Raw genomic sequence first — 21,770 nt, 5'->3', positions numbered from 1 at the left:
ATTTTGAACATATTATCCTCTGGATATTTATTTATTTATTCATTTAATTTTTTGCACAACGACAGGCCAGGAGGCCTAATTACAGTTTTGAATTACATCACAGAACACCCAGGCTTGAGAAAAATCACATTGATTTTTTTGTGTTCTCACCGGGAATCGAACCCGGAATTTTGCGTGTGTGAGTCAAGCGTCTTGACCACTACACCGCCTCTATATTATTATAAGCGTATTATGTGTACTTATGTGTTATTTTTATATATACCTAATTTTACATTTTTATTTTAATATTTTCTATATGTATGAATAAAGATATTTCATTTTGTAATGTACATAAATAAGAATGAATAAAATTGAAGAAAAAAAAGATTCAGAATACCACCCCAGAACTCGATAACACCAATATCTCATTTTTTTAAATTATGGATTGACCGCTTTCTGCATAACTACATTCAATCGGAAGGCCTGCCAATTACTGATCGTAAGCTTAAATTCTTGGACATATTATTAACAATCTCGTTGAATTAAGTTACATTCCTACGCAGAATTACTTATAAACAGTACCTATTAATTTGTAATCTTCGCTTTTACGGTGCACGTAATTCAGAATTATTAATTTGTACAATTTCAAGATTAGTTCTGAACTTCGTCGATAGGAGCGCTGTACGTGGGTCGCCAATTAAACATGGCGGCTATCTTTTACTTTGAAGCCAAATGTCACTTTGACTAAAAACTTTGCTGTAGAATTGTAGAATAGCTGAATAACTTCATCTGCATGACCGCACTTACAAATTGTCAGCTTTAATTATTTGTTTTTTTCTGATCATGACATTTCTATTATTTGATCACTAATTTAGTTTAAAAATCTTCATTTTTTGTTCAATGAGATGCACTAACGTTAATGAGGTAGGTGTAATTAAATATACAAGTTACAAGCGTGGAGAAAATGGTATTTCAATGCCTTCCGTGATTTCATTATTTAACGGATGTTAACTTCATAAGACGTGGCGCTACGAAAAAAAACCCTCTTATAGAATTATGTTTTTTTGTCACATTTTTTTTCCCTTTTACGAAATAAGAAACGTTAACACAAATACATTTATTTCTTCTTCTCTGTCGTTCTTCAGTTCTAAGGGTCGTGATTATCAAGACTCTCTCCCGCCATTCCACTGCCAAAGCGTCTCCACCCTTCACGGCTCTGGACTCTATCCACAGCTACATATAGGGTCGCCCGTGACGTTGTTTTCACCTGGTCAATCCATCGAGCTGCAGCTCTGCCTCTGCTTCTTCGACCTGGCACACTGCCCACGATTATTATTTTCTCCTAAGTCGCGTCTAGCTATGTGTCCGAAGAACTGCAGAACACGTTGGCAGCATATGTCCGATAGGCGAACTTTCACGTTGAGTTCCTCCAGTATGGAGACATTTGTTCTTCTGGCTGACCATGGTATTTTCAGCATTCGACGCCAACACCACATCTCGAAGGCATCTATTATCTCCTGCTTACGTGTTTTAACTGTCCACGTTTCTGCGCCATAAAATAATATTGGGAACACAAGCGTACGCACTATGAACATTTTAGTTTCCTTTGAGATGCCCCCCGTCTTGCCAAATTTTGGTCAGTCGAGTCATGGCATTTGTTACGATTAGGGTGCTTCTTTTAATTTCTGATCTGCATGCATCGTCCGCAGACTGGATGAGCCTAAATAAATAAAATCTTGCAATATTCTTAAGGTCTCGGAGTCTATTTGACGGTTGTAGCATATTAGCTCTGTCAACATTAAACGTTTATTTATAATGTATATAAAAAATTGTATTTCGTTTTAATAAAATATACTTGTATTTTCTTCTGAATCAACTAGAAAAAAAAAACGTCTCTACCTAAGATAATATTATGGTGGTAAATACTTAATTTCTACAGTGTGCTTTAATCTAATTTTATGCCGACAAATGGTCGATATGAATATTTATTTATTTATTTATACATCAACGGTTCAAAGAACCTTTTACAAAAAAAAAATAATTTACAGAAATAATCACAGCAGTGCACAATAATCATGTGGTACATAGTATGAAATAATAGAATAATTAAAACTAAACAATTTAGTAAACATATAATACAAAAAGTTAAAAAGAAACATAACATTTCTAAATAAATAAACCAATAACCACGAGAAAATCTTGTGTACTAAATATAAATATAACACAGAAAAGTTGAGAATAACTAGATAATAACAAAAAAAAATAATAACCAATTAGTACTTTAAAAATAAAAGTTTTTTGAGCAATAAAACGAAAATAAAATATATTACTCGCATCAGTAAATGGTGTGCATTTTCCTAATTTAAAAAAGTATGTAGAAATACGAATTCCACGTATGATTATATCGTTTGAGAAATTGGTGTAGGTATTTGAAATTAATTTGAAGGCGGTTCTGGTTGGTTGAAAGCAACGCCCACACTTGTTGACCGGGAATGAGGAAGCATCTAGAAATATGGGAGAGGATGCCACACATCTTGAATACTTGGAGACCATCCGTGACTAAAATACCTGGGAATATTTCACGTATAGCGCTGGGTCTTAATAAGCTCTCGAAGGGCGGCGAACTTAACTTCTAGACGAGCACAAAAAATAATAATTACTAGCTTTTATCCGCGGCTTTGCTCGCTCGGGAGAAAATATTTAATTAATTAGTTTGTCGTTTGACAATAAGAATTTTCACGATGGAATGATATATTTTACCCGAATAAAAAGAAGCAAGTATTGATTCTCGAAACGATGATCTATTGGTATTTGGCGACGTAGGATCATTACTCTGTTTTCATGTTAGTTTGTTTTCCAATATTAATTAAATTTTCCTTTAGGAATTTTCGCGAGGCAGTGATATTTTTCCGGAATGGAAAATACATTGCTTATGATACTTGTCAGCTCTCAGAGTGTTCTTTTCCAAAAAAACACGTCAATCGGTTGCTCCGTTGCTGAAAGTGAAAAAAGAATGCATCTTTTCAATAAGAATTTTCCTAAGGGAGTGATATTTTTTTTCGGTATATAAAGTAGCTTATTTTAATTGTCAGCTCTCTAGATATTCTTACGCAAAAAATCAAGTCTATCGGTCTATCCGTTGTGACGTAAAGGAAACACAAACGAATAGACAAAACTATCACATTTAAAATATTGGCATGGATATGGAATAATGGGGAAGACAAGCTTTTTTTTAAATAAATATATTTAAAATTAAATTTAAATTGTGTCAAAAAGATACAAATGAAAGATAAATCTTTAAAATAATTATTACTATCCCTTTCTTTTCGCGACAAATTTCACCATACGAAAATGATCTGATTTATCTTTGATACCACGATAATGAGGTTCAAATTCATCTGCGTGAATGCAAGTGACAGACGCATCAATCAGTTCTGGATAAATAATATCAACAAATAGTAAAGCCTGCCTGGACGAACATATAAATTTATAATGTTTTTCATGTTTATTTTCTTAATTTAAAACATTCCATTAGATAAACATATTACAACAGAGATGAAGAACATTTTATAAAAGGTAATATAGAAGTCTAGGCATCTACAGTGCTTATGACCTGTCATCGGCAGGTTTAAGTGGCCACTTTACACACTGTGTAACATTCACCATTCCGCCCATATTTGAACATCTATATTCTTTAAATTATTTCATCTGTTTATGTTTGTGAAGTTAAAGAGCTAAAACCTTTATTTATGCGGGTGAGATTCATCTAATTGAATTATTTCACCTACATACTAGGCAACGCCTGAAAATTTTTAAATTTCTGTACTTCTTCATGGACCAGGTGGATTTTTCAACAATATTTTGAGTTTGTCCAAATTTTTGTAGACAAAAACTGGCTTTAACTCCCTAGGGAGCTGTTAATATTAACATATTACAACTTTATTAGATGTTAAAGCCTCAGTTTAACATTTGCTACTGTATAATATTTATTTAATTATTATTATATACGGCACGCAGTGCCTTTTACCTTAAAAAGATACATATTTTAAATAATATAAACACTTCAATATGAAACATTTAAGTTTGTAAGTGAAAATTCTTGATGGAAGTTCATTGTAATTTATTATATAAATAAAACACGAGTGATACTTTAATCCACAAATTTGGAATATCCAGTGACCGGTTTCATCGCTTTCACGAAACCTTCGAGACTGGTATCTTTATTAAAGAGTTAAATGTATTTATACAAAACAGAGGTAGGGATAGATAATTCAAAGTTATATGTAAGTAAATTAAATAAAGTTATTTTTATCTTAAGGATCATTATCACTAATGACTTATACCATTTGTTTTTCAGAAATCATTATTTTCAAAACCACACTCACGAAGGATGGGACGCTAAAAATAAAATAAAATACTTAAACTCATTAAAATAGCATTATATCAACTCATTAGTTAACCCAAAGAAAATTTTTTGATAATGATCCTCAAGATAAAAATAACTTTATTTAATTTACTTACATATAACTTTGAATTATCTATCCCTACCTCTGTTTTGTATAAATATATTTAACTCTTTAATAAATATACCAGTCTCGAAGATGTCGCGAAAGCGATGAAACCGGTCACTGGATATTCCAAATTTGTAGATTAAAGTATCGCTCGTGTTTTATTTATATAATAAACTTCAATTTAATATGAAAAACTTCAAAATTAAATTGAAAAGTATTATGTTACATAAATACTATACACAGCAGTATTGTATAAAGAACATATTTAGATAAAAAAAAAATAAACAATGTGTGCAGATAAAATTTTAAAAGGAAAAAAATTTATATATAAGAGGTACAAAATATAAGTCAATTCAATACTATAAAATTATTTTGGCTCAAAAAAAATTATAAAAAATGGTTTTAATAATAAAAAAATTTTAAAAATAAAAAATAAGTATACACGTAAATATGGTACACAATAGTACCCATACAAAAGTAAACATAGAAAGCACTATTATCTAATAAATGTAAATTACCTTTCACCATATTTTATTGTGTAGTAAAATATAAACATTAAATAAACTATGGCTATTATTATTAAATAACCTAATTTTTTACTGTATTATTAAAACGTAATAATATATCTTATATTTTATTGATTGAGGAATCGAACCTTATCAAGTCAATTTGAATGCAATTTCGTCAATGAGTGATTCTTTTGTCTACGTCTTTAAGCGACCGGAAATAGATTTCTAATCCGGATGCTGCATCACAGATCGGAATTTGTCCGTAAGATTAAACTGCCCTAATGACTGATCGGCCGGAGTACCTTCTCCCCCATCCCTCACTCATTTTCCACCCTCACTCCCTCTGATAATTAGTACAGGGAATTCTTGATCTAGGAATAATTAGTTGATTAATGATTGGAACGGAATATTGACCACTTGCGTCTAGTTGAATTCGATTATATAATAATAATATCTTTAAATATTTACAAGGACAAAAATGATGGACATAATGAGGATGTTCAGTCATACGGAAAATCGTTTTTTTTTTTTTTCGTACGCACGGCAAAAGGTAGAGCATTTAATTGTACGGCGGAGTTTTTCTAAGTTTTGAAAATGTGTGAAAAAAATAATTAAAATAATTTTGATAAAAATAAAATGCTTCAATACACGTCACTAGTTCTCCTTAATCAAATAGTCACAGAGTGTTGTGATGCATTTTCGGATAGAAGAAAGCCAACCCACCAATCAGGGTTACTCGCCGTTAAGAACTTGTGACGTCACAGGTGAAGTGATTTTTTTTTTTTGATTTTTGAATTTTGCATCGGGTTGTGGTCCCGTGGCTAGTGTTGCGGACTCAAGAATCAGAGCTCCGAAGTTCGAACCCAACTCTACCCCAACTTGATTCCCGTTTTCTAATAGTGAGTTATTTACAACTCGTTAATAATGGTCACTAAAATTGAAATATTTGGGTGAATTATAAGAACGTCAATATTTATTTTTTTACACAAAACTTAAAAAAATTATAACGCTCATAATACGTTACATAAAGGAGTATTTTTTTAAATTTTTGGTTTGGCTTGATAGTCTTTTAGAAATAATAATCGCTATACGGCAAAGTTTCTATAAAATGTACAAAAAAATAAATTATAAATACGTTATGATAAACATGAATTACTTTAAAACGTCATAGGTTCTGATCAACAGACGCGTAGACTATCCAATCAATAATGAGTTGTGATAGTTTCCCGAATTTCGGAAAGCCATATTTAGCGTATTTTAATACGTACGCGGTTCTATTTTTAACGTCAGCTTAACTCGTCAACGACAACTAGTAATGTCGGCGTAATTTTAAAATTGCAAAACTTTTATAACCCATAGCAAAGATAATACAATACATAAGAAAGTAAAGGTTTAGTAGCCTATTAATGAGTATTTTAAAAAAAAAACCGACAAACCAAAAGCGGAGTTTTGCATTAGTTTGGACATGTAGAGTGAATGGGTGGCAAAAGATGCGAATGCTGACGGATGCAGACAATGAGGAAGCCCGAGAAAGACATGGCATAACCAAATCCAACAAATAATGATCAAATACAAGCACACAAGATGTTTAAGCTAAATTAACTTCGGTAATATAGAAGTCTAGGCATCTACAGGGCTTATGACCTGTATGGCTGGTTTAAGTGGCCACTTTACACACTGTGTAACATTCAACATTCTGCCTATATTTGAACATCTATATTCCTTCAATTCTTTCATCTGTTGATGTTTGTGAAGTTAAAGAGCTGAAACCTTTATTTATGCGAGTGAGATTCATCTTATTGAATTATTTCACCTGCATACTAGGCAACGCCTGAAAATGTTATTTTTTCAATTTCTATACTTCTTCATGGACCAGGTAATTTATCAACAATATTTTGAGTTCGTCCAAATTTTTGTAGATAAGAACTGGATTCAACTATCTGGGGAGCTGTTTATATTAACATATTACAACAGAGATGAAGAACTTTTAAGAGAAGTATATTATAAAACGCACAGTGAAAGAACGAAAACCTAACATTAGCCATACACTTGTGGAGCAGTTGATTCAATATTGATTTGGGCGAATGACACAATCTATTTTACTTCTACTTTGCTATATTATGTTCTCTTATTACTTTAGCCAGTAATTAACTATGTTTGAAATTATGCATTATCACAAAAATATTTTCTTTTTATGTACGGTCCCAAATGAGTTTTCTTTATAACTCCTGGGAGTATAATATCTATTAAATGTAATATATGTTTTGTTAATAATATAAAATATTTTTTAAAAAATAATGTAGAAATTTAATGGAACAAATAAGGTTTAAACTGATCTTATATTATAAGGATGCTACGAAGAGACGTGATTCACATCCGCCCCTTCCATGTTTGTCGTAACGATTCCATTGAAAACCGGAAGTGACCCGGATGTTTATATAAAATGTGGATAAATGTACCGGCGTAAGCTTATTTCTCAACTTAAAGCTTTACTCGCCTACAGTACTTTTATTCTGGATCCATGATTCACCTAGGCTCGGTGTAAGTAATGAAAATTTACTATTTATATTGACATATTACAACAGAGACAAAGAACATTGAAGAGAAGGTAATATGGAAGTCTAGGCATCTACAGGGCTTATGATATGTCAATGGCTGGTTTAAGTGGCCACTTTACACGTTGTGTAACATTCACCATTCTGCCCATATTTGAACATCTATATTCCTTAAATTCTTTCATCTGTTGATGTTTGTGAAGTTAATTTCAAACTGCTTTTTCCTAAAGAACAAATTAACTACATGTCTTTGTAATTTTTTTTTAATATACCTACTTTGGAGAATCGCGGGACAATAACTGACCAAATGTTTTTTTAAAATCATTAATTCTAAATTCGGTTGTTGCGAACTCCTGGATTTAATAAATATTAATACACCAACACGTAGATCTAGACAAAATAGTCTATATTATTGTCATCCTTCTCATACCAACTATCTTTGTCACTCACTTATACCGCGTATACGCAGACTAGGAAACGAATGTACCTCTCATATCGACATTTTTAACTCGAGTCTATGTGAACAAATCATCATTTTTAAAATATTTTATGATATTCTATAGTAACAAATTACTTGCAAAAGCTACTTATGATCTGGTGTTAACTCATTTTATATTCATTATATATCGACTTATTCTGTATTTTTTGTATGCTGACATACATACATGTATATTTGTATAAATAAATTAATTTTTCTTGTTATTTTTTTTTTTTTATACTCATTTTTTAGTATACTTTTTTTAATATTTGTCTATAAAACTAACTCATGATATTATTTTATTTTATATTGTAAAATGCACTTGTACCGTATAATAAAAAAAATAAAAAAATAGCAAATACAAAGAAGAAGAAGAATAAGACATTTCATTTTGATGGCTTGTAATAAAAAAAACAATACGTGTAACTTAAAAGTAAACAAAAGATCTTGTAAAGCAGAAAAATTTCTTTCGAATGACGTATAAGCTTTACTATTTTGTTTTACTTTTGGTTTTGGTGCTCATTATTTTATTCGGAAAAAAATCTGACCCAACTTATGTTAATTACTTATATATTATGAGATGCACTGAGGTGATAGGGGCTTTGAAATCAGTAAATGTATATTCTATCCATATAAAAAAATATTTTTTTAAATCAATTAACTGTTCATTCATAAATATCCCTACAAGGCATTGCATCGTAATTCCACCCGCAGCGTACATGCATCGTTTTTGTTACATGGAAGATGAGATGATCAGTCTTACGGTTCAGGTACCAGTCCAGGAACAATTAAATGTTTCACGTAGAACCACCTTTAAAACCAATATTTCACGACCACCCTGTCAGGAAGCAACCTAGGACCTCAGGCATAGAGGACGAAAGCGCCAACCACTACACTACGAGGCCGACTTATCTCCAATTGATTTTCTTTTTCGGGATTTTAGCCTGAGAGCAGCCATCGAGTCGAATATAGTTGAAAAAATCTACTCTTGTGAAAATCTACTCTTAGGTCAGCATTTGATTCAGGCAGAAAAAAACTTTTTCGAAATCCGGCGCTCCCCAAACACTATATTCGGAGATCGTGCTTTTGCCGTTGCCGGCTCCTCTGCCTGGAACCAATTGCCTTCCAACTTACGAATCATCGACAGTCCCAGTCAGAGCACATCCTAACTAAAATCTCATTTCTTTAGTTTTTCATCCCCTCAATTTTAAAGCATGAAATATAATATGTCACTTTAGTTAAGTTAGAATGTAAGTTTACGTGTACAATTGTAAAGCGCCCTTGGGCGAAACCTTGCTATCAGGGTGGGATTACTAATATATTGTAACTATTGTCTAAACCTTAGAATAATAACCTAATCGAGTCGTTCATGCGGAGAAAAATCTTTCTATGATTATTGACCACGAAGTTAGCTACATTTACAGCAAAACAACGGGCCGTAGATACTTGCGTTGAGAATTGCGAGCGCTGAACGAAACCGTCCATTACACGTTTGTTGTTAAACTCAAAACCAAACTACAAACCAAACTAAAACCAAACGAACAATTTGGAGCGCTTTTCTTCTATGCAATAGAGCTGAAGGGCTTCTCTAGAGACTTATTACTCTGAGGTCTAAATAATGACAGTAAAATTACTAATTATTTTAATGGACAACAATCGAGCCGAAGTTTTGGCCAATTTTTGTCTGAAACTAAAACCGAATATTCAGTTACTAATTCCTACACAATAATTAATGATTTCAACTTGATCAGGCAAAAATTATGCATGACATGTTCAAGGCACTAATGCATACGTAGGTACTGTACCTCACAGGAGACAGAATATGCTCGGTTCACGTGTATGCGGGACTAAGTCAATAAACTAGTTCTCGAGACCGCAGTTGTAAACTTTAACTAGGTTGTGAATAAGTTACCCACATGTTCGTGCATGTAATATAATGCATCTTTGTTGGTGTTGTAAAAGTTCAAACAACGTACAAACAGAGTTACATTTGAATTTGTTGCAAGAGAGCCAAAACATTTTTGAGCAGAGTGAATTAATAAGCACAGTAAATGCCTAGAATACCATGTTGCCTTCTCAAAACTGTTTTCTCTCTCTGTGGCAAGAAATGTTTATTTTAATAACTAAGGAAATCCAGCCTATCCACAAACATTTGGAAATACTCCAAATTTTGTAGAATTACATTAAAAAAAAAATATTGTAACGAAATTATCATTTTTTCTCTTCCTTATCCTATTTAATTTGGAGTTGGCTCTCCTTGTCTAACACCTCCAAAGTTTCCAGCTCTGGGCATTCATCTCTTCCGAGTGGTCCTCTTTCATATCCTTTTTCAAAGCACTGCACCATGTGGCACTGAGTCGATCTCTACCGCTTTTCTCATGCCTCGCTTAATGGCCACACCATCTCAGTCTACATTTCCATACATGTATCTATTCTGCAACTAGAGCCATCCCTAAACTGTCTCTAATATGCGCATTCCTTACTTCAGCTGGCCTTGTCACACCCCCTGACCACCTGGGCATCTTCATTTCACTTGTGTGAATGTTCGTTCATGCGCCTTTTTTGCAGTCCAAAATTTAAAAATCTAAACCATTTTTTAACATTATTTAGTATTAAGAAATTTGAAATACTGTATGAGATAAAGGTCTAACTCGTGGTCAAATAGTCATTTCGTTTGCCTACCGTGCTACATAGAGATCTCGGGTTCGATTCCCAAAATAAAACATTTATTCAAAAATTATATTAATTATTGACAGAATTAAGAAAGGGGTGCTGCGTTGCTTTGGACATGTAGAGCGAATGGACAGCGAAAGAACGGCTAAAAGGATTTACGATGCAAATGTTGATGGATGCAGAAAACGAGGAAGACTGAGAAAGACATGGCACGATCAAGTCCATCAAATACTTGAAGATGGACATGTCAAAAGTAGGAATAATCGGCGTGCGTGCATAAGAAGATGTATGAATGAAGAGGAAGCGAGGTCTGTATGCCAAGATAGAGTGTTATGGCGTTCTATCCTCTCTGCCTATCCCTACGGGGAAACGGCGTGATGGTTTGTTGTTGTTGTTGTTGTTATTATTCAAAAATGTGTTTTCATCGGAATTGCTCTAGCAACTTTGAACACCACACGTGTTGTCTGGAAATCTAGTCTATACTAGGTCAAAACAAAATCCCGATTATTCAACTCTTGTATAAAGCGAGCACTCTTACATAGATGTAAATCTTGGCATCTTACCAAAACTGAAAACACCAAACTTCCGATTTTTTTTTAAATAAGTGCTTAAGGCAAATATAAGGCATAAGATGGTTCGATTTCATTACTAACATTAAACGAGCGCCTTAAAAATGTGACCTGGCTTGGACATGTGCTCCGCATGCCTCAAGAGAGCCTTAACCCAAGTAGCCTCCTCTATACACCAGCGGATTCTTGTCATTCTAGAAGGTCTTCAATGACGATTTTTTGGCTTTATTCGTACGATGGATTCACTAGAAAGGAGGCAAGAGAGCTGGCTATCAATAGGGTCTCCTGGAGGCAACTAGTGATATCCAAATGCTTTACCTAGGAACGGATGTCGAAAAAGGAGTAAATATTTTTATACAGTAATATATCATAGTGCCTGGACTGATAGTTAAAGCATATGACTGAACATTTTATATTGAAAAGGGTTGTGGTCCCGTGGTAGTGTAGTGGACTTACGTATCAAAGCTCCGAGATTCAAATTCCATTCTCCCATAAATCAGTTTCTATTTTTCCAATACAAGTTATTTTCAACTCTTAAGAAATAGTAAGAAAATTTATAAACTATATTTTGGTAAATAATAAGAATTCAATTTTTTTTCAAGATACACAGCGGTTGGTGTAATAATATAGTGTTCTATGCAACATAAGTGCTGAAAGGATAAATGAGTGAAGAGTCCAACTGAAAATCGTTAAAAAAAAAAATTAAAGAGACAATACACACAAAAGGATTCATAAATACCTATACAAATTACATAAACTATGATGATTGACACTGTAAAAGTCAGAAAAAAGGCGCGAAAGGCATTATATTTGCTTTTCAATTCATTTAAATTTAAATAATAAAGTATTCAACAATATTTAAGTGTTTGCCTAAATATTAAAAAACCAGAACTAGATTACATCCCATAGGGAGTTATAAAATAAATACAAATCTTACCTAGAATCCATCATTAGAGCACACAAAGCTATAATTAGTACAATTAACTAAAAACCCCATCATTATCTGTCAAGTACGTTTGGTTGCGAATTATATGGGTGTGCATTTATCAATTATTGTCACAATTTCTACATCCTTTGTACCCACAACAATTATTCACTTCCCACCTTCAGTAACCTTTGATAACCCGCCACAACAAGACCTCGAGTCGTAAATATTATTTTCTTGAACGTGTGCCGCATCCCAGATTGGTGTTTGGCCTAGTGCTGATGCCACTCGCAAGTGACCGTCGGACCCAAGCAATTCCATCAAGAACGAACCAGGTTAGTGGTTTCCATTCCTGATTCATTCTATTTGTTGGGGTTGTGACTGATTGACACTGCATACCGCATAGAAGGATTTTCATTTATTTATATTAAATTTAAAATACAGTCCACAATATCGTAGAAGCCCTAGAGCTTTGCCCCCGCTATTTTTCACCCCGCATCCGCCTGGGAATTCTTGTTCCACCAACGTTATTCCCAGAATTTCCTGTGTTAACCAATAATAAACTATTCTATAAATTTATACTTGGATTTACATATCAAAACATACACTCGCAGAAATATACGTACCATTTACACCACACCAGAGCTATTGCTAACAAGTCCTTCATTAGTTAGAGCTTCGAACACAAAATTTATAAGTCCTTCATTATTTTCAAACTAAGGACTACACTGACCCAGCGCTACTACTTCTGTAGTGGAATAAAACTATGTAATAAACTACCTTCATCAATAAGGGATATAAAACCCCTTCAGAGGTTTACAAGAGCTGTGGCGATGTGGCTTTTGGAAAAGGCACAATGCCCTTGAAAACATAATATTATTTCTTTATTAATTTTTCTCTACGAATATTCATATTTTTTGTACTTGTGAGAGGTATTCTATGTGACGATATCGGGGGGGTCTATTGTCATTCGAGCGAATATAAAAATATTTGATCGAGTGATCGTGGATCACCTTTCTGTTGCTTTGTTGCCTACGAATACAATACCCTACTGACACCACACCGCACACATACAACTTGCATCTATCTTAAAACAGGTTTACCACATAGTTAGATGCAACAAAAACAAACATACTACATTATTTTTAATTTTTTGGCTTTACGATTCTAATGATATAATTGTAGGGTCCACAGTCGATGTCACACATGTGTCAAATTAGTTCACCTGAAGTAGACTAATGACCGACGATGCAATGTCATCATTTTCCATCGAATCCAATACATTCGTATAATGTAACTCTTATAGTATTACACCGTAAACCGGGAGCATTGTTCTGCAGTACATTCACTTCGTCCCTACCATGAAGAAATGAACTAGAAAGGAATATGGTATATAAAGAGACCACAGGACGCAGCCAACATCAGTCAGCCCGTTCAGTTAATCAGCCCAACAAGATTAGTGCAGTTCGCTCAGCTCCAGAATGTAGTTCAAGTGCAGTCTCTTTTATACATCATCGACGTGACACTCGCCCACAATTCTTGCCATGTAATAAATAAACATCCATCAGCAACCTCGTGTCTTTTCTTCAATCTCTAACTGGGGTAGAAACTCCAACCAAACCCTCAACAACATGTTCCTACATAATTTCCTACAAAGTTTTACTTTTGATTTTAATTTTGACATTTAATTTTAACTCTTAACACTTTGATTACCGGCCGAATACCCATAGAATTTACCCTGTGCCTGGCCCATTTTTGTGAAATTTCATACTTTGTAAAGGATTTCTTAAAAGTATCATTATTATGAAAATACTGAGTTAAATCAATGAAAACTTCTCATGTTTATTTAAAACAATTTTATAAGTCATTTTTGTATGAAAGTTCTGCTAACATTGGCCTTTATGGAGAGCCATATTGCAATGTTCGCACATATACAGGGTCTCACTCCTTTTTTGTTATTTGTATCTCGGAACCGTGTAAACACGTGATTACGAGTATAATAACCACCCGTTGTGTCCCGGTCCCGTGTTTTCACATAGTTTACCAGTAGCAAAATAGTATCAATAAAAGTCACTAGATGTCAATAAAATGCACTTTTTTAGACAGCTGGCAAACCACGTGAAAACACAGGACCGGGACCCAACGCATGGTTATATAATCACGTGTTTACGCAGCTCCGGGATACAAAGTGTTAATTTATACTTTTGCATATATATGTACATCTACTACCTGCAGCCAATTAATTATTGTTGGTTGTGAATTTTTACTAAGAAATATAAATGTTCATGGAAGCAGAGATAGAGGGAGGAAAGTAAAGTTGGAGCCATACAGTGTCTTCTCTCTTTTAAATATTTATATTTTTCCTTTTTTAGAATTGGATTATTTTTCCCCTCTCCTCCTGCATTCATAATAAATTAGTGTGAAATCTGTAATTGATCTTACTTTTTTTATTGTTCTTTTGTACCTTGTTTATATAAAGACTATGATTTCCATAATAAATAAAATAAAAAAATAAATTTTAAACCATTACAGAAAATTTATCCGACGTCGGTGTTGTATGATTTTTAAAAAGTGAAAAAATCCTGTTTGTGAAACAGTTTCTTTTTTAAATTTTAATTTTACTAATCGAATGCTTTTTTCATTATAACTCTGTATCTTTTTCGCATAATACGGGTGACACAATATTTGAGAAGTCCCACAGGTGCGGCATGGCATCTAGAAAATATAAGGTCGTTTGGGCAGCTTGTTAACGTAAGATAGAGCCAATTTCCTGGAGCCGACCCGGGGGAGAAACCACGCAGATTTACTCCTGCATTCTTCATGTTTCCATAAGCTACATGCTCGAGTGCTCCGAGAATGGAACCAGAATGCTTTGATAATCCGTCACTTTTTCGTTAAGTGTATTGGCGTAGAATGCGTTTTGCTTCTTGGCCAGCAACAGACATATCAATAATGTCGAGCTTTTCGCTTTTACATATTGTTTTTATTATTTATTGAAGAAACCTGCCTAGGTTTATTTTTTTTTTTTTAATTTATTGGGTGGGAAAACGAAAAATAGCAAGGAGCGAAGCCCTAGGGCTTCTACGATAATATTTAGCGGAGTAGACTGTATTTTAATTTAGTAAAATCAATAAAAAGATATGGTATAAAGTCGTGGGGACATTCGACTAAAATTAATATGAAAATAATCCAGGGTCTACAGTACTCTATAGTTAAAAAAATTGTACCAGCAGAGATTTACGAACAAAGAAGTAATAACGATCTCCTGTACGAAACAATCAAAACTCTGCCTGTTCGAGGATTACTGTGGTTTTGCATCATTTTAGAACAATTTAATAGTAATACATTCAAGTTTCCTCTCAAACATAACCATAATACACGCTTCACGTCTAATGATGGCTTGGTAGTACCAAAAGTATGTAATAAGTATGGTAATAGAACTCTCAAATATTTAGTACCTAGCGTTTTTAATTTATTGGTGAAAGAACTTAAATTTAACTAACATTGTAACAAGAGCAAAATAAGAGAGTGGCTACTCGATCAAAAGTTTATATATGAATAGTAACTTACGTGTAAATATTTTGATTTTTCATATATTTTCTTGTATTTAAAAAAATAATTTATATATTATAATTTGTATATTCTGATCTTTCCGGCTGTTAATTTATATCTGTTATTCATTGTTTTTATAAATATAGGTAACATTATATGAGTTAGTGTAAATATAATCTCCACCAACAAGCTACAGCAAGTGGCTTGGTGGGATTTTAGTTTTAGTAAAATAATAGCAGTTGAATTTTTTTTTAAATTGTTAAAATATATAATTATATTATTTATATAAAAAAAAGGATTAAAATAAAATAAGTGAATATCCTCGATATGCGTTATGCAGTGTCAATCGGTCACAACCCCAACAAATAAGATGGATTTGGAACGGATGCCACTAACCTGGTTCGTTCTTGATGGAATTGCTATGGTCCAACTGGTCACTTGCAAGCGGCACCAACAGTAGGACAGGTCTCCGATCTGGAGCTAAATACTGGTGGTTGGTGGAAACAAAGTCTATGATCAACAAAATAAACGCGCCATTCACGACACGAAGTCTTATTGTATATAAAATAAATTTATGCTGGAATTAAAAAATAGCTGCGTTTTAAAATTGCAAAATCGTACGGTTTCCTAACTTTTAAATAAAGTAGTCTTAATACGCACTCTCGTTGCGATGCGATAAATAAAAAATGTAAAAATTAACAAACAAATAGTATTGAAAAAGTTTCGGCCAGAAAAATCCAGATTATACGAATAGAGAAATATCACATACTACATTCGTAGTATTCACCTAGGTATTCAATAGGTATTCACCTAGAAAATTTTTCGATTGTAGAGAAATGTTTTCATACATAACTTTGAAAAAGAAATTATTTAAAAATATGTCCCTACAAAAAGGCAACATGTTTGGTGTTGATAATTGTGACGTCTTGACGAATGTTGATTCGATCGAACATCGTCATGTTCTATTTCAATTTAAACGATTGATTACTGTCAACAGGCCGGCTTCTCCTAAAGAGTTTTAAGTGGTTTCTTCTCCACATGAGCAAATGCTAAGAAGTTCTTGATTGGCCCAGTTTAGTATATCCTTCCTGATCCTCAACAGTTAGCTAAATTTAAAGTAAAAGAATTGCAGAAAAATCCACTTATTTTTTATTTTATTTTATTTTATTGAAATAAACGGCACTTAGTGCCTTTTACATATTAGTTACAAATACAATTAAATATACATACATGTAAGCATAATTATAAGTAATACAGATCATTTAAAACAATATGATTAATTTAGAAAGTCTAAGAAATATAAACTATATAAAAGAATAAAATATTACTAGTTGTAGAATTATGGATAAAAAAAGATAATTTGGTATTAGAAATACTTTGAACTAATTAAAAAAATAACTAAGAAGCAAAATTTGAATAACATTATTTATATATATATATGTATTATTATTGAAAACTAATATTTAGGTAAATAGTATATGTTTATGTATAAAAATATATAATGATGTAAAAAAAATGTCAAAGAGAAATATTTTTTACTTATAAATTAATTAAGAAAAGAAACGAAAAAAGAAAAAAAAAACACTAATAAAGAAGTTTAAAACAAATTTTTAACAAAAGTAACAAATAGTTACCTAGAATTATTACCAATAAAATAAAGAAGAAGAGCCGTTCTATATGTAATAAATTTCATGTGAAATGAGTCACCAATGTCCTGGTACTTATTGCCTAGAGAGTGAAGTCTATTGATGACTGCATTTTTACCATATGATGTCGAAGTATTGTTGCCACAGTATTGGTAGGTTTGCCGAGTTGTCCTTTTTGGTACATTAAAACTAATTAGTGATAAAAGTACAGGGGTGTCAAACATGGATTATTTTATATAAATTTAATAAATCAGTTATAACTCTCCTGTCACTTAGTCTTAATAATTTCAAAATAAACAGTAACAAATCATAATTTAAAAATTCAATACCAACACCTAATTTAAAATTTATAAATCGTAAAAACTTATTTTGGACCTTTTCAATACAATATTGCCTAGAATAATGAGGAGCCCAGATTGTAGAGTTGTACTCCAAAATGCTTCTTACAAGTGACGTGTACATTATTTTAAGTACACCAATATCTTTAAAATATTTAGTGGTTCTGATAATGAAACCCAACATTCTTAGAGATCTATTACTAATGCTATTAATGTGACCAATAAATGATAATTTGGTATCGAAAATAACACCTAAATCACGTATTTCGGAAACGGATAAAAGTTCAGAATTGCCAATAGAATAATTAAACATTATCGGAAACTTAGTCCTGTGAAATCTCATGATTTGGCATTTCTTTACATTTAGTTGGAGTTTATTTGTTGAGCACCACGAAAATAGTTTATTTAAGTTATGTTGGATAGTAATACAATCATCAATAGTGTTAATTACTCTAAAAATTTTCAAGTCGTCAGCAAACAACAAAACTTTGACGCCATTAAATATGTCAACAATATCGTTGATAAAAATGTTTAAAAGTATCGGACCCAAATGGGATCCTTGCGGGACTCCACTAGTCGCCTCAATGGTACTGGATGTGGTGTCACAAATTTTTACTGCCAATGATCTACCACTTAGGTAACTCTGAAACCATTTTAAGATCGATCCACAGAAACCCAACTTGGATAACTTATCGATCATGATTCTATGGTTCACCTTATCAAACGCTTTGGAGAAATCTGTATACACTGAATCCACTTGTTTACGTAAATTAAAAGAGTTCATAATAACATTTTCATATATTATAAGATTAGTCAGTGTTGATTTTGAAGGCATAAAACCGTGTTGATTTGGAATTATTATTTGATTGACAATTGAAGACATTTTTTGCAAAATTATTTTTTCGAAGAGCTTTGGTATTGCTTTGGTATTGAAATATAAACGTTGTATATCATAAACAAGGTAAATAATAAAGCAACTCCTTTATAAAAATAAAAAAATTAACTTTGAACCTCAAAATTTCCTCGATTCGTGACGTATTAGGGGCGCGGCCAATGCGATAAACCGTTTTCACGGGAATTAAAAATTGTAGATTTAGAAATATTTTTTATGCTACTTGTAAGAAGCAAATCATTTGCCTACCATGCAAGAGATCTCGGGTTCGATTCCCGAAACAGTTAATATGATATATTAATTAAAGAGGTGTTTTTAAACTAAAATTTTCATAGCCCCTAGACTGGTATCGGAAGCGTAAAACTGATCACCTTACCTTCATGTGACAAAAAAATGGACAAGACACACTGCGATTAGTGTACCAATGCAGTGCCCTATGCACCATTAGGTGAAAGGGAACGATGATGAATAAGAAGTGAAAAAAAATCCTAATGTTTTTTTTCCTATAAGATTATTCTTGTCCCTCATTTTTTTTCTTTATGTGATGTTTCCTCGCTCGAAAATAAAACGAAATGAAACGTGGGCGCAAAACTCTTGAAGTTGCGATATTATTTCAATGTATCAACACAACGTGTATAGTAACATTTGTAAAAGAAAAATATGAACGGGAATAAAACAGATTTTCGCAGAAAAATGTTTCGTTGAAAATAGACAAGGCTTCAATACCAGGAAAAGCCAATATGTTACAATGGAAAATTTAAATCGTAATTTTCTCAGAAGTTGAAATTCTCCAAAGTGTTTGCACCATGCGAAAATGAAATTAATTTCCTGTAATGGCTAAGAAATTTGACTCGCGCATCCGGGTTCTGGGTTCGATTCCCAGTTAGAATGCCTGGATATTGTGCCTCGTGACCTGTTTAGGTTTAGGTTTAGAACCACAGACACTCAAAACATTTTTATTTTAAACATGTACGCAGTATCTTTGAATATTTCTCAACTGTCTGGGTCTCCCCAATATACTTGGATAAGAATTGAAAGAATTCGAAAAAAAAATTGAACCACCTAAATTATCGTCAATTTGTTTATTTTTTTTATTTATTATTTTTTTTAAAAATTCTCAGTAGCTCAATCACAAATAACCATCGACGTGCTAATAAGCGACGTGATAATAATTTCTCACCATGGTTTTTTTTTTTTTTTTAGAAAAATAGTTTTTTTTTGGCGCCATTTTCAACGAGTTGTAAATAACTCATCATTAGAAAATGGAAATAAAGTTGGAGTAGAGTGGGATTCGAACCGCGGACCATTGGTCCGTGAGTCCGAGACACTAGCCACAGGACCACAACCCGATTTGAAATGTTAGTAGACATAACTGTATTTCATTGGTGGGAGTTGTTTAAATTGAAATGTAATAATTCAGCCAGATAAATCTCTCTCCCATCAATGAAGTTGTGGAGGGTGAGGGCGAGGAGCTGGTGGACGGACGACATAAAGTGTCAAGATAAAATGTGAATGCTCTTCCGATGCACGACGTTTAATATCTTGTCCGAGCTGACGTTGCATCGGATTACGCGTTGCGGGCTAAAGCGGTGTTCGGCTCTACCAACCTCACGGCTGTTGGTGATGCCCTCCACAAAGTCAACAAACGGAAAATTTTGGGAATAGTGGATGTCTAAACATAAGCACAATGGCAAATATGCACACACACCGTGGAGGTTTGCAAATTAGCTACTGAAACGAGCCAATTACAGGCAATAAGTCCTTCCACATTCCCTTCTTGAAAATGTTTTTCCTCTCTGTTGCAATCTCATTATTTTTTTGTTACAAAATACCTATTTTTGGTCAATCAAACTGGTTGTGTGTCAACAATGTTTGATTTTGTCCAAATGCTTGCAGACTGGCTGGATTTCCTCCCTAGGGAGTTGTTTGTATTTTAAATTTATTTCAACAGAGAGGGAAAAAGTTTTCGAGAAGGGAACATGGAAGTCTAGGCATTTACAGGGCTTATGACCTGTCATTGGCTGGTTTAAGTGACCACTTTACACACTGTGTAACATTCACCATTCTGCCAATGTTTGAACATCCACATTTCCTCAACTCTTCCATCTGTTGACTTTTGTGAAGTAAAAGAGCTGAAACCTTTATCACGTGAGTGAGATTCATCCGGCTGAACCAAATCACCTACTTGGCAACGCCTGGAAACAATTTTCCAATTTTTATACTTCTTCTTTTACCAGGTAGTAATTCAACAATGTTTGATTATGTCCAAATGCTTGCAGACTGGCTGGATTTCCTCCCTAGGGAGTTGTTTGTATTTAAATTTATTTCAACAGAGAGGGAAAAAGTTTTCGAGAAGGGAACATGGAAGTCTAGGCATTTACTGGGCTTATGACCTGTCATTGGCTGGTTTAAGTGGCCACTTTACACACTGTGTAACATTCACCATTCTGCAATCAAACTGATTAACGGTAAATCAAAGCGGTTACTAGTATATTAAAGAGGTTATTGGTCAATGAAACCAGCTATTAGTCAATAAGAAGTTCAGTTCTGCGGGAAATTAGATATAAAAAATGTTTTCTTACGCGCGGTAAAAAATAAAGCATTTAATCCGAAATCTTCCGAATAGTAACTAATTCTTTCGAATCGAAATGTGACAGATTTATGGTTTCCGGAAAGCCAACTCACTAATCAGCAGAACTCACCTACTAGAAATTGTGACGTCACTGTCGTGGTAATTTAAAAATTACTAAACCAAAGAAATCATTGCTCTGATAACACGAAACGAATTTTACTATTTTTATTTTTGACCTAGTTCGAAAATCTATTACAAATCTTTATTATTTTAAACCACACGTCCTCATGTAACTGGTTTTTGGTCAATAAAACCGGTTATTGGTCAATCAAAGGGGAATAAATACATCTGTCATTTACTAAAATCGGAATTGATCGGAACCAGCATGAACACGATCACAATACTAGAGAAAAGAACAAAATTAGACTTCCATTTAGGAAAAAGGCAAAGTCACAAAATTCAATTTTATTTAAAGCAATTAGAAAGTATTACGAAATGGAAAAAAATATTTATGAAGAAAAAAACATATCAAAATTTAAAATAATGGTCAAGACATATGTGATAAACAATT

This window comes from Micrasema longulum, unplaced genomic scaffold (genome assembly GCF_059751315.1).
Source record: "Micrasema longulum isolate JH-2025_06_02 unplaced genomic scaffold, ASM5975131v1 h1tg002208l, whole genome shotgun sequence".
Classification (NCBI taxonomy): domain Eukaryota; kingdom Metazoa; phylum Arthropoda; class Insecta; order Trichoptera; family Brachycentridae; genus Micrasema; species Micrasema longulum.
The sequence above is the reverse complement of the archived record's forward strand: the minus strand, read 5'-3'. Positions refer to the sequence as shown.